This window comes from Accipiter gentilis, chromosome 4 (assembly GCF_929443795.1).
Source record: "Accipiter gentilis chromosome 4, bAccGen1.1, whole genome shotgun sequence".
In the NCBI taxonomy this organism is placed as follows: domain Eukaryota; kingdom Metazoa; phylum Chordata; class Aves; order Accipitriformes; family Accipitridae; genus Astur; species Astur gentilis.
Window position 1 is genome coordinate 25,893,681 of NC_064883.1, and position 20,395 is coordinate 25,914,075.

Sequence of the window (20,395 nt, forward strand, 5' to 3'; positions counted from 1 at the left end):
CACTTTGTGTTAGCTGTTGTGTATGGTAATATTTTTTTTCATTGATTTCTTCTCATTTGCCCGTTTGTTTTAGAATAATTCCACTGCATGTTATCATTTAGATAGCTAATGTTGCATGTCAGAGTTGCTGGGATTACATGGGAGCTGGCACAGTGGTCTAGCTGGAAATAAATGAGTTGTTGATCCAAAAGTACGGTTGCAAATCTGGTTGTTGCTTAGCTGCAGGCGAGTTCTGCATTGCTGGATCTACTCAAATCAGGTTACAGATACTCTTTTTCTTCATTTCCTTCTTTCATTTCTGCTGCTTTTTCCTAGGACTGCAACATTGGGACGTAAAGCAGCTCCCTTTATACTGCTGTCTGTGACCTATAGTTTTTTCTTGTTTATATTCATGACCTATTTTGTCTTCAATTTAAGTGTATATACACTTGTTCTATGCTAGTACCTGTCATTATGTTGTTTATTTTCCTGAACGGTTTATCTCTTCTCACTGTTGGGCTGCATTGTTTGGCGGCTGGAATTGTTTCTTCCAGCAGGGTCTCGTGTAACCTGGAATCAGATGCTCCAGAAATAGTACCCTCTCTAATTAAAAAAAACATTTGTCATCTCCCGTTCATACTGTGATTGTGGAGTGATCAAATCTGTTTCGTAAGTATCCTTTCCTCTTTTGCTTCTTGGGTGTGAGTAGAAAAAAGAGTGGAGGAAGGGCTATTAACACAGCCTAAATTTAGATACCTAACCGTAGATAGATCCTTTTGTATCCTGCCATCCTTCAAATAATCGCCATTAAGAGATGAATTGTCTCCGAGGAATAGAGACACAATACTGAGAAAAAGTCTTGAGGACAAGCATAGCTCTTCTGCCTGCTCTCAGCTGCTGCTTTGACATGCGCCTGCTTGCTTCCTTTTTCCTTCCTTTGCTCTGGCCTCACCTGTATGGTTAAATTACGGTATAAAGCATGGCAATACAGCTGTTACTTTTTGTAAAACTAAATCAGTTCTTTATTAAAAGAAGCGTTGCAGAAATATTTTAACCAAAGTAAGCGTTGTAAGCCAGGTGCAAACACCCGCGTGCATCTTAAATCCTCATCTGGCCCTTTTTCTGCTCCTCCTCCCTCGGGTCTCGGTGGCAGAGACAGCCTGCTAGCTGTCAGCCTCTGCTGCGTGGTTGGCTCTGCAGAGGTTCCCGCAGAGGTTCCCAAACTCTCACCTGCCTGTTGCTGGCCAGTTGTACGTGGTGACGGCCGCATGCTACCTCCTACCTGTGGCTGCTGAGCCAGGCGGCAGAGTAAGCGTGCTCGGGCCAGCCCTCGCTGCGGCTGGGGCGGTGGTGGCCGATGGGTGCGGGTGTCGGGTCCGGTGCTGGTGTGGGGGTCAGCGGGGGCTGCAGAGGGGCGTGGGAATCGTACGACAGGGCGAGAAGTGGCTTTGGGGTTGCTCTCTGTGACTGGCGGGGGGGGAGCGTGGTTGACGGACCCTGGGAAAGGAGGAATTAAGGTACGCCTTTGCAGGCTGCTCAGGCTGGCACAAAGGTGAGCTCTTTGGCTGATGTTAGACAGAGGTAGGTGCTGCTGGTCGCCCTAAGCAATTCCCAGTTAAGACATATATGACCTGGTTCATTGACTTTCTTGAGTTTTATAGGGTCTGATTTACTTCTGCTAACATGCGAGACAGTATGCTGTAGCCCAGACCCCCACTTTTCTCAGCAGCTGGTCCAGCTATCCGAGTGCCGTGGGTTTTTAAGTGCTTAGCATACGTCTTTTTACTTAGAAGAGAATACTGATTCAACAACAGAGGGGAAAATAGGATTTCAGGGCACAGACCATTGTTAAAGGTAGCTAAAATGTTTGTAATCATCTTAAGGTAAATGCTGAGCTTTTTGCATCTGTAGTATCTATTTTGGAATAATTTACATAATTCTATCTTTCCTACTCCTAAGTGATTGATGTATATTTCCCATTTCAAATCCAGCTTAATGTAGAATCTGTCTGGAGATTTTTTGGGGGTTTATCTTTTTTAAAATCTTTTATTTTTCTAAAATTAAACATGTACTCGTAAAATGTTTTCAAGGTAGGGACTACTGATTCAGGTTTATACAAGCATTAGGACTCTTAGTTATTCTTGAGTTCAGTAAAATAAAGGGTTTTAAATGTCTGTGGATCTGGACCTGTGTTTATATCTGTGTGTGCTTCTGTACGCATTATATATATATCCATATACACATCTATGTGTGTATATGGATTTATATTTGTATATATATCTGCATGTATTAGATAACTAGCACTGGTGACTTGAACTGGCCATTTATGTTCTACAGCTGGTAACTTCCCATTGTAAAGTGTTTATTTTGTACTCAGGGAGAACTGTTGTACCAAAGAATTAACTTGTGAGGAAATAGAAGGGTTTTATCAGAGAACAAAGTTATCCTGTGGTCAGACCTGATAGCGGACTGCCATGGGCTTTTTGGAAGCAGGAATGCGATGGAGTAAGGACGTCGGTGCAGGCAACAGTGGCTCACCTTGCAGAGGTGCCCCAGCTAACACTGGTCCACGTGATGTGGTGCAGTGGCTTGGAGAAAGACTAGTTTGCACAACAAAACCATTATGCTTTCTGCTGTTGTACCGAAGTAGCTATTTTCTACCCAGTTCAGGAACTAACCTGATTTCTGTTAGAGCGGACACCTGGCTGATGTGTGTTATTATGCAGGGAAGTACTTGTCATCTGCAATGAAAACAAAGCCCCAGACATGGTTCTTGAGTCCTTGGCAAGGGTCTGAATCCCCTCCCTTCTCACTAAACCACTCTCCCAAAAGCACAGGAAGGAAGAAAAAAGAAAAAACAGGTATCTGTAGTTCTGGTTTTATACTTAATTGGAAAGAAAAAGTAATGGAAGGAAGCTTCAAAAATGATTGGGGTTTTTTTCATAATTGCAACTTGTTTTATAACATTTAATGTAAGATGCCAATGAGCTCTATCTATAGGTAGCAGTAGAGTGCTCTGGTACAAAATTAGACTGATGTTAGATGCCAATTCAAAAGCATTTCCTTTGGAAAATCTAATATTAGTTACATAATCTAGTCACTGGTAGTATAAAACTCAAGAAAAATCAGTAGGAGCCCAAAGTAAACCTGTGATACCTCAGGAGAAGATACTCTGTGTTCCCAGGTTAGGAACATTTTAAGTGCAAAACTGAGCTTGAACTATGAAGAATGTCTGGATTCTGCATAATTCATAGTATGAGAGGAATTAATTAAAACTGAAGATTCAGAGAGACCCTCACTGATGCTTTTCTGATTGTGTCCCTGCCATCTTTTCTTCTTTATTCTAAATAAAGCCAGTGCACATCCTAGAGCAAAAAACTTAGCTTGAACTGCCCCTGACATTCACTTGTGGAGCCTACAGAAACCACTGAACACTTCCTCTGTAAATTTAACTTCCAATCCTGCACTGACATTTTCCTCCAGCATTTCATAATTACCTGGGTTCTACTCCCAAATTCAATATGATACAGAATATGCAGTGCATAAACCCTCTATTTTATACCTTTAAAATAATCAGTCCTGAGGTGAAATGTATATGCTGAGATACATTTTAGGCTGCCAGAAATTATCAAAGATTAAACAGGCATTTGTCCTTTTTGAAAGTATGGATAACTATTTACCCTTCTCCCTCCGTTTTTGTGATGTAAATGTCACCAGTGGATTTTAGTCATACAACGTTTACAACCACCTAGTTTTATTTTTTACTTACTTGATTGAACAAGTTCAGCTTTAATAGCAAGTAAGCAGGCAATCAAATACTTTTATTGGATCTGATATGAAATCTTAACTTATAAGTTTCTCTAGCTTTAGATGAGATAGTACCACTGAAATATTACTTCTTGCAGTTATTTTTCTTAAAAATCCTTCTCTTCCTTGCTAAACAGATAAAGATGATGATTGCATTCAGGACTTTGTATTTAAATCCCAATATATTGGTGGCAAGACACATGCAAATGGTACCTAAGTTTTAAAAAGTGATACAATGTCAAGCGATACAACTGTGCAGACAATTCAGGTTAATACTGCTGGAGAGAATCCAAGGGTTTCTCCCATTTTCTTTTTCTTTACTATCTCCAACTTTACTTTGCTTAGTCTCCTCCCTGTCCATATTTGGGTAATTTTAGCGTACTGTAATTGTTATATTACTTCTTTTTTTGTTTATTCTTTTGGTTGTCTCCAATAATGGGCATTAAAATGTGAACTTCTCATTTGATTATGCTTAGAAGTTCTTGCTTCTTGGAATGTTTGGTGAAATAAAATTTTCCCAGCTTTCTGACTCTTATAAAATGATCTTTCTGTGCTAACAGCTTAACCTATTTTGGCTTACGAGTGTAAAATTTGTACATTTTTGTTCTTGGAAAAGCATGATAGTACATTGATGGTAAAATAAAATATGTAAGATAAATATGTGACTAAAATACATATCAACAAGACTGACCTTTATTCTCATTTTGGGAATCTTATCAGGTAGGTATCTATTTTCAAGGTGATTTGTTGTTTATTATATCTAGAATCCAAAATCCAATTTGAAAACTGATGCCTTATTTTCAGTATTTTGAACAGAGCTGCACTTGACAGGTATGGAAAGCAGGGTCTGGGTTTTTATTGTGCAAATATACTTGTGTTATTGATCTGCAAGTCATCCTTCTTCAGTGAGGGGAGGAAAAGGGAAGGGAAAAATGTCTTGAAAGGGAAGATGAAGGATCAGACTGCAGCTGCTTTGATTATTTTGACTGGAGATGTCAGATTGTTGAAATGAGAAGAGATGCACCCGCTGTTTTTTGGCTCCATCCTTTCTGCCAATTATTTGAAAACTGAGTTTTAAAAAGTTGTTGGATTCTAGTATTTCACTTGCGGTAAAATAGACACAAAGCACTTGGGGTTACTACAGCTCCCGATCACCTGTTTGTCATAAGAGAAAAGCTTCCTGACTGAAATAAAAATGAGAAGAAACGCTGAGTACCTGCCATCTTGCAAATCAGCCGTGCACATTGCTTTTCATAATCAGCAGTAATAAATGGCAGTAATTGGAAAGGCAAATGTATTTCTGACTTTTAGCAGCAGTCAAATTACAGCTGAAAGTGTCCTTCCCAGAGGAGCTGTAAGAGAACTTACTACATTTATCCCAGCTCTTTGATTATTTTGACCCTTTATTGCCTTTTTGCAGCGAGGCACGTGTGACACCCCCGCAGTACAAGTTTCCTTGCCTTCTCCTCTGGTGCTTCCTGGTAGTTTAACCCAGCTGAGATGTATCACAGAGCCGCCATGGAAGTGCTCAGCTGTACTGCTTGTTATTTTCTGCCTTCATAGTAACCCCGGTGCGTCCAGTGAACCTGGTCTGGTGGGGACTGAGCGTGGGCCTGCCTTCTCTTGCTGCCCGGCCGGCGCTGGAGCTGTCTGCTGCAGGCACAGGGATGGATGTGACGTTAGGTTCCCTGACAGGAAGGTGAGGAGGAGGAGGAGGAGGAGGAGGAGGAAGAGGAGGAGGAGGAGGAGGAGGAGGAGGAGGAGGAGGTGGTGGTGGTGGAGTGTTTCCAGTGCCTGTCCCCGCTCAGCTGGCAGTGACCTGGGGACACAGGTAACTCCAGCAGCTTGTGACAAAGGAGATGGGTGCTTCCCCCTTGTGAGGATAAAGCCGTGGAGCTGTGCTGGTGTACATGGCTGCTGTGTATGTGTGAACTCAAATGCAGTTGAAACCCTTACTCGTTCCTCAGAAAGGGGAAGATGCCTTACTCCTAGTTTTAAACTCGACTCAGCATAAAATCACGAGATTAAATCACCCAGCATGTAACCGTATCCTTGCTGTTTGCCTTCCAGAGCAAGAGCTTGTCTTGGCATTAGGCTCAGTGCTCGTTAAAATCTCCAAGGAAAGCTCTCAAACCGAGAGTTTCTCTTGAAAGCCCGTGATTGAGGTAGAGGCCTGAGGACCAGGGGAGGTTAGGGAAGGGTAAACGGGGCAAAAGGGTTTTGGAAAGGGACAGATGTAATGGGGATTGATTCACGCAGCCTTGTTCTGTGATTCTTGAAGAAAATCTGGTGGGAAGGAGGAGATACAGGGGGTTGAATGTTGATATTCTTGAGCAGGTTGGAAAGACTCAACTTTTACCTTGCATTTCTCAGATTTGACAGTCTTTCTCTCACACCTTTTGATTGTGCTGTGTCTCTCTGGCAGTTTGGTTTCATGGCAGTGGCTTTGGCTCCAAAGCATTAGTTTAAGAAGTTTCCATGCACAGCTGCTCAGTTCATTTATTTAGGTAGGGTTATTTCTAAGCCAGGTCAGTTAACCACGGTGAGGGTGGTGCAGCCTCATAGGCAGACAGTGTGCTGTGGCATGGCGATGTGGATGGAGACAGAGTGCTCCATACTACAAGACTAAAAAAGTACGTGTGTACTCTTTTCAGTTGAGAAATACATCTTCTCTTGTCTGGGGTACGATCTTGCACTTAACCTACTGCTGATCCTAGTTTCTGGTGCAGCAGCACATGCTGTTGGTTGTTCATCAGTTGCAAGTGAATTTGATTGCTCTTCAGGGCTTTCCTTCCGAAGTTGTATGGTGTGAGCAGGGACATGTCTACACTCTTGTTACTTAATCCCAGGAAAAGGAGCATGACACAAAAGGGCATAAAGCAATGTATTTGCTTTATCTGCTTCACTCCGTCATGAATTGAGGAGATCTTATTTTTGTCTCAAAAATGACATGTTTCAATATTTCTTCCTGAATGCCCCTGGCAAATTCAGGCTAGAAATTTTGCCTTGTGCAATCCGCTGGGTAGTTGTGTTACCACAGAAGTAAACCTGCATTTTCTCTTTGAACTTCAGTGTGTCTTACAGCAATTCCCTTACATTCATGAGCTATAGCCTCTGCTATTACTGCAGGACTGTTGCACACTCAGATGGGAACGAAGACAAGCATAATTCAACAGGTGGAACACCAAATATCAATATCATCCTGTATGCATCTTTCCTGTCATCACAAAGACATTTTTTTATACCTTTTTCTATGTTTTATTTATCACTGGGTTCTTGAAGCTATGATCATTAATTCTAGGCACCATGAATGTCTGTCCTTGTGCATGACTTCCCACGGATTCTCTCTGTATGTTTTAATCCTGATTTGAAGCTCTCACCACAGTGGTCTTTTGTCACAAAAAACCCCCACTACATGTAATCAACCATGCCCACTACAGCAAACTCCTTTATGAGAGCCTGGAATTGCAGAGGGGAAAGGCTACTAAATATGCCATAGCTGTATCCTATTCTCAGATGTTTGTATGAAACTAAAATTCATCATATGTGTATGAATAGTAAACATTTTATTAATTCTGAGCACAGAGACACTTCTCTTTTTGAAAAGCAATAAAAAATTAATGCCTTACTGATACTGTCAAGTTTCTTATGCATGTTTACAAACCAAAATAACTTCAAGTCCTAAATCCATTTCTTTGAGATGCTGCAGAAAGCATATGGTTGTTTTGTGAGATAGTTCATTTAGGTTCTTATATAGAGTATTCAATGGCAGTATTGCAATGATACTGTCTGTTCAGATTGTGTTTATCCACATAATGATAGCATCAAGCTCTAGACGTTATAAAAAAAATACTATGCTGATTCTTTTCAAAAGCTCTGAAAAAGAAGTCTTGATTTTCGTCAATAAACTCATTTATTTTCAGGAATTTCTATAAACCACAGCTAACTCAAGAACCTCCACGTCAAAACCCACAAACAATTCTTGTCCCTGCTGAACTTAATGCTTTTGTTTTGAATATTTTAAGTGGAAGTAAAAGAAACCAAGTGACAAAGTACACACAAGGATTTATGTGGCATTAATACAGCTGGAGAAAAGTTCACATACTGATCCCTCTTCCAATTCAGGGCTAAGAAATACCTAAGCACTTATGAGAAATATGGGAGACCCAGGTTGGACACCATTTCTCTTGATTTATAGCAAGGAGTTAAATTTGTTTCTCTTGCTCCAGGTTTTTTTCAGTCGTCTTATGAAGCCATTCTGCTTGGATAAAATAGAATATTATCTATTGAATATGTTGGCAGAAACAATTTATCTACTTTGAATGTCCTGACCTTTTTTCTTTCTTTTACATGTTTAACAAAGCTGAAATTTTAAGTGGAGATGAAAGGGGAAGGAGGGCTTATCACATTACTGAAATCTGTTGATGCTCTTTTTTCAGTGGAAGAACTTTGAATGGAAATAGAATATAATGTCTTCTAACATCTTGGGGGAGTTCAGAACATACTGTTTGAATTTAACTAGTAAATTAAGCAGCTACTCAAGGTCTAAGACCCCAAGTTTACCTTGGTCAAAGGATATAAATTTAATTAAGCAGTCTAATCACACATATTCCTTTCAAGAGAGTCAAAATATGTTTTTGTAGAATTTTGTCACTTACTGAAGAATTCTAAACCTTAAAAGTTGATTTTATTTTTTTTTTTACTTCTCATCATTGTAGTAGAATTTTCTTCAAATAAAGAAGCTTTAAGTTACATTTTCAATACATTCAGTACTCCTTTTGACTTAGGTTCTTCACATTTTATATAAGGTTTGAGATCTTTAGTAAAGTGTGAGGTCTTTAGTACAGTAAAAGGAAGATAAATGGTTGAAGACCCAGCAAATTAAGTGCATGATTTCTTTTAGCAACCGTTGAGCAGCTGCTGTGTGTTGCTTTAACTATATTAAGGACAGAAACAGCTTTAGCAAATGCTGGGCCCTGTGTGAAATCAGTATCAAGTATGCACAGGAGAGAAACCTTTTGCAGAGGTGGGGGACGCACATGTTCTTGCATAACACTGTCGAATTTAGCAGTGAGTTGAATAACACCCAAAGAAATTTGATGTGTGGAGGGTAAGGCTTCTCTAATTATTTGTAAAATGCCAAATGATAAATACTAAACACTGTATTATACCAGTAAGCATCTCTGCTACAATGCATCGATCACTCTGTCATATTAAAGAGACTGCTGGGTGTGGTGGTCAGTGGTGTTTCAGGGTGTCCCAGAGCTCTGTTGAAGCTCAGACTCTTTCTACACTTTGGCTATTTCACAGCCCTTTCAATATCAGCTGTCTCCAGTGAGACTGAAACATGTACTGATTTTGGGTGACCTTCATAAAAAAGAGAGGATAATAAAAGTAGAAAACATAGTTAAAATAACTAGAGTAAACCAGCCACTGCCTCTGTCACATCTCTGTTGGATAAAATGCACTTGTAATGGAAGGTATTAACAGTTGTGCCTTGCTCATCCTTCACAAACGTTTGCTTTACATGTTTGCTTTGTTTCAGTTTTTCAGAGCAAGTAGACCTGTTTGCATGACTGTAGGTTCACCTATGTTGTACGATAGTTTTTGTTGAGCTGTATCTATGGTGTCTTCCAATGCCAGATTCTTGTTTGACTTTGTCTGCAGGTGTACCGAATACTTATGGTTCACTGCATGTTGTCTGAGGCACTACGTGTTTACAGAAAGTTGTGTCATTTTGGAAGGGGACAGAGGGGATAAAATCTCACAAATCGTCGTTGAATGTTCTGCAGATGTTTCTGATCTTTTTCTTGTCTTCTCTTCACTTCTGAGCCCCAACACACGCTTCCTCAGTGTCCCCCTCCCTGGGGTGACCAACAGAAGCTTTAACATCAGATTCTCCTTGAGTCTGCTTTTAAAGATGGAAAAAATTTAAATTGTTTCCACTCCCTGACCAGCAGCTCAAAGATTTAACAACCTTGCTAAAAGCCAACTCAGACTAGCATGCAAAAAGCCAGCCATGGCCAGCAGATGATGCTTAAGACCCATACTGACACTGTCGTGCTCCCAGCCAGCTGCTTTGAGACCTGCTTTCAGCCCCATTAGAGGGAGAATTCCTTGGAGCAACTTAATTACAAAGCAAATTTACCAGGTCTATTTAGTAACACATACATCCTGTTTAAATTATTATTTCATCTCAGAGTCAAATTCAGAAAAATAGCAGAAGCATATTTTAGTGTAATTCTAGAACTGAAAAAAAAAATAAATCTGTCGAGTATTAAATGGGCCTTAATTCACTCCTACTTTCCCGAAAGTTGTGAGGTGGTAGGTTGCATATGCAGAAAGCCAGTTTTGAGTAACACATTTTGTTTACTGTTGAGTGTTTAAATTCTAATATGAATTCTGTATTCAAGCCTGGGCTTAGTCGTTATATTTAGCCTAGTTAAAGTAGAAGTTAGCAGATAGGCTTTTCCAATTTTTCAAAATTACTCTGAACAGTTTAGAATGTCTATCAAAGCAGGCACTTATTACATGTATAATGTATGTATGCAAATAATAGATACAGGTAAAGAAATGAGCCTGCACTGACTGTGAAAGAAGTCTGTCTGTTTGTTAGCAGGCTGCAGCAAATTTCTGCACATTAAATAGTGAAAGAAATTTTTTTAACTTTAAGTCAAAATGTAGTCGATGAAGCAAAGTGCTTTTATCCCACAATTACTCAAAAAAGCATGAAATCAACAACCAAATAAAGTGTACATTTGAAAATGAAACATATTCCAAATATATTGTATTTAAACTTGTTCATAAGCAGAATTAATTTGCAGTTATTTTAGTTTTTTATTGGACTTCCCTCATCAGTTAATGCTGTAAACTTTATGCAGTATTTTCTAAAGATGAATGCTGTGGTCCAGCCCACTTGCTGGAAAAGTTTTTATGTGACTGCATGGTGAAATAAAACTGAGAACTATTAGACTTGCATGTAACCTAATGAGAAAAAATAGGTACAAGCAGTATCAGTTTTGTGATCCTGTTCACACCATTGACATCCAAATTGTGGTTTGGGATGAGCAGAGAGGCTGCGCAAGAGTAAGAAACGTAATTTGGGGGTCAGGGGAAGACAGCATTTAATTTTGGTGAGAATGTTTGCTGAAAAGAATTGAAAGCATGCATAAAACTGTGGCCTTAAGATGATTCTGAATTAGAGTTCAACTTCATTATTAAAGTACCCTTGAAAGTACATTTTAAAAGACTTCTGCTTTACTTCATAAATAATCAGTACATGACATCTGATCCAGGGCCATTCTTCTCACCTCTGTATTTCCCAAACAGGTACTTTATAGAGGGGATAGCTAATTTATATGTAGACATAAACTGACTCGTCCTAATTTTCTAAAATGCAGGGGTAGTCCAGATTTCATTACAACACAGGATTACATCCAAATCAATGTCTTGTTTGTAGGACAACTGTCCTGGTTTTGGCTGGGATAGATTTAGTTTTCTTTCTAGTAGGTGGTATAGTGTTATGTTCTGGATTCAGTATGAGAAGAATGTTGATAACACACTGATGTTTTCAGTTGTTGCTCAGTAGTGTTTAGCCTAAAGTCAAGGATTTTTCAGCTTCTCATGCCCAGCCAGCGAGAAAGCTGGAGGGGCACAAGAAGTTGGCACAGGACACAGCCAGGGCACCTGACCCAAACTGGCCAAAGGGGTATTCTATGCCATGGAATGTCATGCCCAGTGTATAAACTGGGGGGAGTTGGCCTGGGGGGGCAGATCGCTGCTCGGGAGCTAACTGGGCATCGGTCAGCAAGTGGTGAGCAATTGCATTGTGCATCACTTGTTCTGTATATTCCAATCCTTTTATTATTATTATTGTCATTTTATTATTATCATTATTATTTTCTTCCTTTCTGTCCTATTAAAGTATTCTTAACCCATGAGTTTTACCTTTTTCCTTCCGATTCTCTTCCCCATCCCACTGGTTGTGGGGAGAGCGAGCGAGTGGCTGCGTGGTGCTTGCTTACTGGCTGGGGTTAAACCATGACAACAAGTGAAATAGCTCTGTTTGGTAGTGGGTTTACACTACTTTTCTCTATCTTGGTATATATTTTACCTGGCCTGTTTATTCTCTTCAGATTTCTAATACTTCTCTCCCCTTTTCCTCAATTTCTCCTTGTTAGCCATGGTGATAAGGTGCATTAAGTCCCAGGCAGACTGCTCCCTTCCTCCATGCCCAGCTGGAGCATCTCTGCAGGCAGGTAGTGATGCAGGGGGTGAGGAGGGACTGCGAGCTGCTGCCTGCCACATGTGAAAAAGAGGCACCAATCATCACAGTAAGAAAATGTAATTTTTGCAAATCTTGAGAGCTGCCTCTGTGTTGAGTTTAAAGAGGAGAGAGGAAATTATAAGGGGAAGGATATGACCTCCTTTTCAGAAATTCCTTCATCACCAGTATTTGGCTCCTCATCTGCGCAAATAAAACCAACTGTGTAGACAGCACACATCATCTACCTTTCATGTCTAGTCTAGTTGCTGGGGTCTTTCTTAACTGCCTGCATTCACGTGTTTGCCAATCCGTCAGCAAGTTGGGTAAAATTCACAACGAATGTATTAAGCTGCCTTGAGACAGAGCAGGAACTTTCTTCCTTTTGCCAGCAGTGAGAAGAGAGATCATTGAATGTGTGAATTCTTTCCAAATGCACACTTCTATGATTTATTGAGAGTTCTCTGGTGGGTTTTTTTATATTCTCATCATAAATTGGGCATTTAACCCATTCCGCTTGCCTTTCTGTAACAGTCATCAACATTTTCTCTAAATTCAGAATGTCTTTTGTCCAGAGGCTGTTTTTAACCTGTGAAAAGTAGTCATACTTAATATATGGCTCATATTTCAAAAAGATGGACACATATCTCTGGAGTTAAAATTGTGTGTCTGTATGTACATAAACTTAGATTATTTTCAAATAGCAAGTCTTAAATATTTTAAAAGTGGCCACTCATGTTTCAACTAGCAGATTGTCAAATCACACCTGTGTGGTGTCCTGTGTGAAAAGGCATCTGAATTCACGTGGAATAAATGACAACTTCCATTTTATAGCGTAAGAGAAAAACAGACTGTAAATGTAGTCAGTAAATGTCTCAGATATAATGCAACTTTTTTCACTTGTCTGGATTCCCTCTCAAGGCATGAAACTTCCCCCAACACCCACCCCGGCCAAGATGGCTCTAACTTGATTTAGTGCTGAATTCTCTGGATGTAGTAAAGATTTTCCCTGGTGTTTCATAATATTTTATAGATCACAATTAGGATCTATTTCCATGTCTTTATAGAACACGCTCTCACCTTTGTTTTAGGACACAGACTTTTGCTTGATGAATAATCTGTTGAAATAAAGTGGGGGGAAAAAAGTACCTGATTTGATTTAGTCAAGACTTGTGTACAGCTTTAGGATCTGGACACTATGCTGACCAAACATGATGTCAGTGAAGCAGTCTTTTGGGCTCAGGCTTTGTAATGATTGCAATGATTGCTGCTTCTTTCTTTCTCTTGTTATTTCCCCTGTTCGCATTTTTTTTAAATTAGGTTCTTTTTTACATTTTCCTTCACTACCTAGATCTCTTTGCTACTCCTTCCTTAGCATGCATGGCTTGCTGCTGCTGAACAGTTAACACAATTATACATTATGATCTCTGATTTCATGTTCCATTTTTTGAATGTATCTGGAGTTCTTCTGTTTAGTTTTAGGTTTTTGGTGTGGTTTGTTTTGATTTATTTTTTTTTCCAGATAAGGTATGTTAGCTAGTTTGCATGAATGATCTGGTCTAGCACAACATATATGATGGATTCAGTGGAGACTTTTAAGTGAACTTGTCATAACTTTGGTAAAGCCAGGGTGACCAGTGCTCGTAATTCCTGCCTATCCACTGCACAAGAATTCTGCTTCCTGGTCCTTAAAGACTTGTTTCTCATGGGTTTCAGATACGAACTTTTCATAGTTCCCTCATTCCTCACTGCATTTTAAAAATGCTGTAGTATTTTTCTTGTGACGTTCAGTACTCCCCCATCTTTCAGTCTATAGAAATACAGTCTGAAAACCATTAACTTCTGTTGTAGTACCTCAGATACCATTTTCTGGTCATCCTGCAGGTCTTATCTCAATCTATTATGTAAATGTGGTGAGTTGTGGTGGGTTTCTTTTCTACAAAGCCAGATTTTCAAGATAAAAAAACCTCTTGCATGATAGCATACAAGTTACCATACACACACACACTTGTAGCTGTTCTGTGCATCTTTAAGACATTGAGTTGATGATGACTGTGGTGATATTGCTTGCAGTGTAGGTTAAATTAATCTCTCAGGCTAAAGCACTGAAGCCCCCAAACCATGAAAGCCCAGTGGTCCTGATTTTTGGCACCTCTTTCTCATCATAACTTAAAACATGGTTGATAGTGTGTTCAAAATCAGCTATCAAGAAGTTGGTAGCTTCTTCAAGGTTTAGAGGCTGTTAATAGATTTCTACTGGTATTATCTATTTTTGACTGGTATTATTTATTTTTGTATTTTTTTGGCAGTTAAGTAACTTTTTAAGTAATCTTCCAATATGTCAGATGTTCTTCCGTTCCTTGAAGATGACCACTGGTCCACAGTATGAGAGTACTATTGCTGTTGCTACTTGATGCTTTGTTTGCTTGCTTTCTTGCTTAAGGTCGAAACATTTCTTCCTGTCCAGTTTGTGTGTTATGATAACAAAGACTATGAGATATGTGCAGTTATCGGTAAATGAAGTAGTCTACATGTCTATTAAATGGAAAAGGACATCTCTGTAGTTGATAGCTTTTCAATGACAATGGTCTTTTAGACTGGTGAAAAATCACAGGTAAGTTTACATTTCTAATATTTTTAAAGTTCAATTTACCATTGCAAATAATGCCACTTCAGCCATGTCTGTTGCATGTGCTTTCCTATTAGTGTTTCCCTTGCCCTGCTTTCTTTGCTTATATATGTATATTTTTTTTATTGAGGGAGGAATATTGTCTTTCCACAGAAAAGTAGGTGCAGTAATAGCAAATCTAGTGGAATGGGAGTTTTTAAACTGTTCATACGTCAACTATATTTTTATAGATATCCCTTTCAACATGACTAAATAACAGTGCGATACATGTTTCATGTTTTCATGTCTGATATACAGTTGGGTCTCTCAGCTTGCAAAGTTAACTGCCTTCCTTCACTCTAACCAGCAAGCATGTTCTGTAAGTTCACATAGTGGTCAGCACTAGCCTGCCTATCAAGAGCTCTGAAAGGACTATTTGCTGTGCTGAAGTAGAGAATTTGCAAAGATTAATTTTTGAGGGACTCTGATTTTATAGCTCTCAGCATTATACGTGGAAAGGATGAAGACAGAGACAGTATTTGCCTCTTGAATTTTGGATGTGGCTTTATCTTTTATTATTCTGTTCAAGAACGTTTGGTACTTTCAGGAGCTAAAAATAGCTCTTGGCAATGTAAAACTGAACAATATGTCACCCAAAAGATTCCTCTTACTGTTTTCCTTTCCAGATGTATGAGCATGCACAGGAGAAAAAAATCCAAGTGAAAATCTGATTTATAGTCCTGCACGGGCAGAATTTGTTACAAGTTTTGCCTTATTTTTATGATGTTGCTTGGTTTGAAATTTCAGGAGACCAAGGAGAAGTTTAACTGCAATGTGATACGTGCTTGGAAGAACAGCATTTCAAACTTGAACTTTTTATAAAAGAAAACAGTACACAAGTATAGCTTAAGAGATGTGTGAATGGTTGGGTCTGTTTGTGGTGGAGTTGCTTTATCTTTGCTTTTAGTAGTTTGCTTTAAAACGTATAGCTTTTTCAATGTTAGCCCACATTTCTACAAATGCAGTTTTCTCCGTACAACAGAAAAACGTAAGTATAACCCCAGTGAACTTTGGGTTTGGTTTATTTATTAGTTGTAGTAATAAAAAATGAATGCATTTGTGAGTCTTGAATGTTGAAAAGAGTAGAATAAAGATAGGAGAAATACGATACTGAAAAGATTTGGCTGGATGCTCCTTGGACAACTTCAAAGCAAATAATTTGAGTGATGTGGAAAAGAACAGTCATTTAATGCTGTCCGTTTATGCAGCTAAGTTTAGCTAACAACATGCATTTTTTTGAGGAGGCAAATACGTTTGAGCTTTCTCTGTTGTGATCTGTAGGAAAAATGAGACAAATTTTACTTTTCGCTTCTTAACAGCAGCATGTTTGATTTGGGGGGATTGACATTTTGGGAAGTAGTTGGTTGAATTATTACCAGGTTTTGACTCATAAGGCCATTATAGACAAAAGGAAGCACTCTATATGGAATAAAGCCAAGAATTTATTGTTAGTTTAATCAAAGAACTATTGTTATTCCAATTTCAATAGTTTAAAATTATATGCAGTTAGAAGGACATGTACGCAAACTTCCTAATTATCTACCCTTTTTTTCCCCACTGCACTGCTGAGTCCTAAGGTCAGTGGCAGCTGTTGTGATTAGGGTGGGGGTGCGGTGAGTCATCAGCACCCTCTACTGGGAGGAGCACAGTGCTGATACTGGTGGTTTCTTCCTCTTCCATATACAGTCCATTTGGGGTTGTTCTTACCTGTTTGCCCGTGTGCTTTGGGGCTTGCGTTGGGCTGTAATTCCACATTACAACGAAAGGTGTGGTAGGTGGTATGCTTTACATGTGCCGATACTGGTTCTTTGTTCTCTTTTTACCCCGAAGACTGGTTTTAGTCACAGTGCCCAAAGTTGCGTTCGTTCGATGGCCATAGACCACTAGACAAGTTGCTTCTAGCCCTTGGGCCTCCAGGCTCGTTCAGGGCCTCTGCCTTCATCCTGTGCCTGTTACTCCTCACTGCTGCGTTTTGTTGTAGGGTCACACACAGCCCACTCTGCATAGGCTTATCATTTGTTAAAACTGTCTATTAGTTGCAAAAATATATTTAATAAGTGTTACACAACACAGTGGTGCAAAGCTAAGCAAAAGGTAAAGCAAAGTGCGTAGCAGTTACCTGGACTTCAGATAATTTCTGTTAGGAACTAAAGCAAGTCTCCGGGCAGGGGAAGACAAGACCCTCACGCCTGTGGTATTAATATAATGATAAGCCTGTGGCCTGTCACAAGAAACAGCAGCACTTTATTTTTTTGTCTCCAAGGCCTGTAGAAGGTTGGTGTTTATATACTCCTTCACATGCCAGGTGGCATTTCTCCCACCTTCTCCAGTGAGCCTTTGAAAGGAAAAGTTTTGCACGGATACCAGGCAGGCATCACGGTAGCACTGAGGTCTGAGGGGCCAGGCAGAGTTTCATCCAGTTAATCCTGACAGCGTTAGTGAGAGAAGGGAGAGAGGATGTGGTGAGTGCCCTTTGAGAGAGAGGAAGGAGAAAACCCCAAAGAACTTCAAAAAGAAAAACCTAGGAGATCTGAGAAGCATCGTTTGCGATGAAGTGGCAACGAAGGGAAGGAAATAAATGGGAAAAAAAGATCAGAGAAGTAAATGCAGTTTCCCCAGTTGCAGACCTCAAGAAGTCACAAGCCGAACACTAAAACCAATGTCGTTAATTAAGTTTGCTCCCAAGTTTCTGAGCCTTTAGGCAAAGTTTGGGAAACATTTTCAAGCCTTCTTTCACAATGGTAAGGACTAGAATATTAGCTTTATTTTATTTTTTTTTAAAATGAAAGCTGAGATTGTAACTAAATCATAAAATTTTAAGACCACAGACTTTAAGAATAAGGACTAAATAATTCAAGACTTTAAAACTATGAACATTGGCAACACTGCTCACTTGCTTTCACAAAGCCATTAGCTGACAGGGAGGGGAGGTGAGAAATGTGAACGTTCCTTATTGTTTCACCTTTGAAAACTATCTCCTAGTGCATGCAGCCATCTGTACATCTCCTTGTCTTCTGCATTTCAAATCTTATCTGAATAACTTCAGCAACTAACTTAAATACTCCAGCACATTACAGACTTCATGAGTTCAAGGGTTCTGGGAATTAATGGAGACAGTGAAGATAATAGGTGAAATGTTAAGTGATTAGTGACATTTAGAAAGATGATATCCATTCCCATTTTGTGACAAAGGCTATAGATAGTCTCATTTATTTATATTTTTCTGAAGTGAGTTCGTATCTCTGAAAACCTTCTATAAAACATCTTTAAAAGATACAAATGCCTGGAAAGAAGACTTTGATTTACCAAGAAGGAAACCAGCTTTGTTGAGAGCCTTATTTCTGTCTGTCCAGTGACTGCACAGCCAGAATTGTGGGAAGAGCCTTACAGAAAATCCATACCGCATCTAGATTTAGTCACTGCTGTCATTTCTATATTTAATCAAGAGTTATTATAGAAATACTCCTTTTAAAGTAATACCAGTGTCACATGAGGATTATTTCAGAGGACTGTTTGTATCTCTTATGGTTATGACCTGAATTATCTATATTTAGAGCACATCACAGATCTTAATACCTGTGACTTCAGTTTCTGCTGTGAACTTCAAGGTTCAGTCAATCGTGGATGCATGCAAGTAGCAATATAAGCTGCTTTATTGTGGCCTTTCAGACCTGTGCAACATTTTTCCATGGTAAAATGCTCTCATTCTTTAAGCTGGTTACACATCAGAGGGAGAGTAAGGACAAAACTCTTTGCCATGGTCTTAGTCTATGCATGCTCACTAGTTATCCTTGTTTTGTATTATTTTGTTAAGGATTTGGTGTGTTAGTAATTTTGTATTTTTAAAGAAGAAACTTACCTTTTCGTCCTCGGAAGACGTATTATTCAAGATTTCTGTCTCACCAACTTCCCCTTTTGAGACTGGTTCTTCAATGTGATGTTCTTTGCATTTGAAGTTATATATATGATTTCTTAATTACCCTTTGTGATGCTTGGTCATTTTTTTGTCCAGGAGTAATGTCAAATGAAAGGCAATTTATGATTATTGCATTAAAGTAATGACCTTCACAACTGATATGTTTTAGCATAGTAGTTGCAAAGGTTACTAATGGAAATAGTAACATTGAATGGAGGACAGTAACCCTGCTAAATTGGAATTGATTATGTAGTCATATACTGGATAGCTAATTGAAAATCAAGAGTCTTGTATTAAATGTAAGATTGTTACTGGTGAATTAATGCAATGAAAAAAAGAGACTTGTCTGTTTTGAGCGCTCTCATTTGATTATAAAATCTTTATAAAACACATTTTTATTTTAAATTATCAATAGGTATGATTTCAAAGCAGCTGGTTTATCACACTTTGAAAACAGTCAGTTAGTTATTTATGTTCTCCTGTCATGACAGTAGCTTAGAGGATACTTTACTATTGATTTTTGCCCTATAGATTATTGTATTTTAATGGGTTGTACTTCCAGTTGTCCTGGAACTTTCTAACAGATACAGAAGTTGTCTGCCAGGATATGTCAGAGGCAAAACTGAGCATCTGATTCCTTACACGTTTGGATGAAACTACTTAAAGAATTAAAATTATGTTTCTTCTCCTCCCCACCCCCCGCCAAAGACTGATAAGATTAACTTTCTCTAAAACGGAATAATTTCTGGAAAGTGATTGTTATTATTTATTCTTATGTAACTTAAGTAAAACTATTATTATACCTTTCTAACAGTCATTTGCTAATAATTTGATTAAAACTCATGAGTCCTGAGTCCAAATCAATTTTTAAGCACCATTTGAGGCAGTAACTCTATAACTTTATCAGTACAGCTTATTTATATATTGGAACAAGTAAATGAAATAAAAATTTGCAGCCTGTAGCACAACTTCACTTTTTATGTTACAAATGGAAAATTATGAATAGAGAAGTGGTCAAAAGACAGGGGCAGAGAGGCTGGGGGTCTGTCATTCATGGACTGCTTGCAAAATTAGAAGATACTGAATTGCTTTCCCTCTAGCAAGTTTTCAGTACCAGCCTTTTGTGTGCCATAACCAAGGTTGGAGAGCAGTGTTTCTCCAAAGAGTTCTAGTGGAAATATCTTCTTAGTCTTAACCCTAAACAGTCTTGTCGATTAAGATCCTGTACAGTATTTTCTAAAATAATTAAATAATGCACATACTATCTGTTCAAGTTTGTATTTTAGTTGAGTTATATGAGAGGGTGAGGAGTTTTGTGCCCCTCGTGGAGGCATGCGCCTCCCCGGAGGCTGAGCAGGCTGCAGCCCCTGGGAGCCACTGCCATGGGGGGGGGGGGGGGGGGGGGGGCACATTTGCAAAGCAGTGCCAGCTGCTGGAGCTGGAGCTGGCCATGCTTTAAGGATCTGGGCTTCCTCCTTTGTCATCTTGCCATTTCACAATTAATGAATTCCATTAAGTTCAATAGGGATTTTATATCCTGCATTTTGGTCAAGACCAATACAGTGTTTACTCAGTTGTTTTTAAAGTGCATACTTCCATTTTTTCACCTGAGTAATTTGTTGTTGTGGTTTGCTGTGCTGTTCAGCCTTCCTTGGACACGCACGTTGAAGGTGGCTGTGCTTCAATGTACTTAATAAGAAGGTTTTGTCAGGTATTACCTTCCTGAGAGGCAGTGTAAAACCAAGACTGATCCTGCTTGTTT

The 20,395-nt window shown here is 39.1% G+C and overlaps 1 protein-coding gene across 10 annotated transcripts in view; it reads left to right on the forward strand.

The window, feature by feature from the left end:
- The window catches only part of CACNB2 (calcium voltage-gated channel auxiliary subunit beta 2), a 269,351-nt gene that overhangs the window by 180,155 nt on the left and 68,801 nt on the right, over window positions 1-20,395 (forward strand). The gene's annotated exons all lie outside the window — the stretch shown is intronic.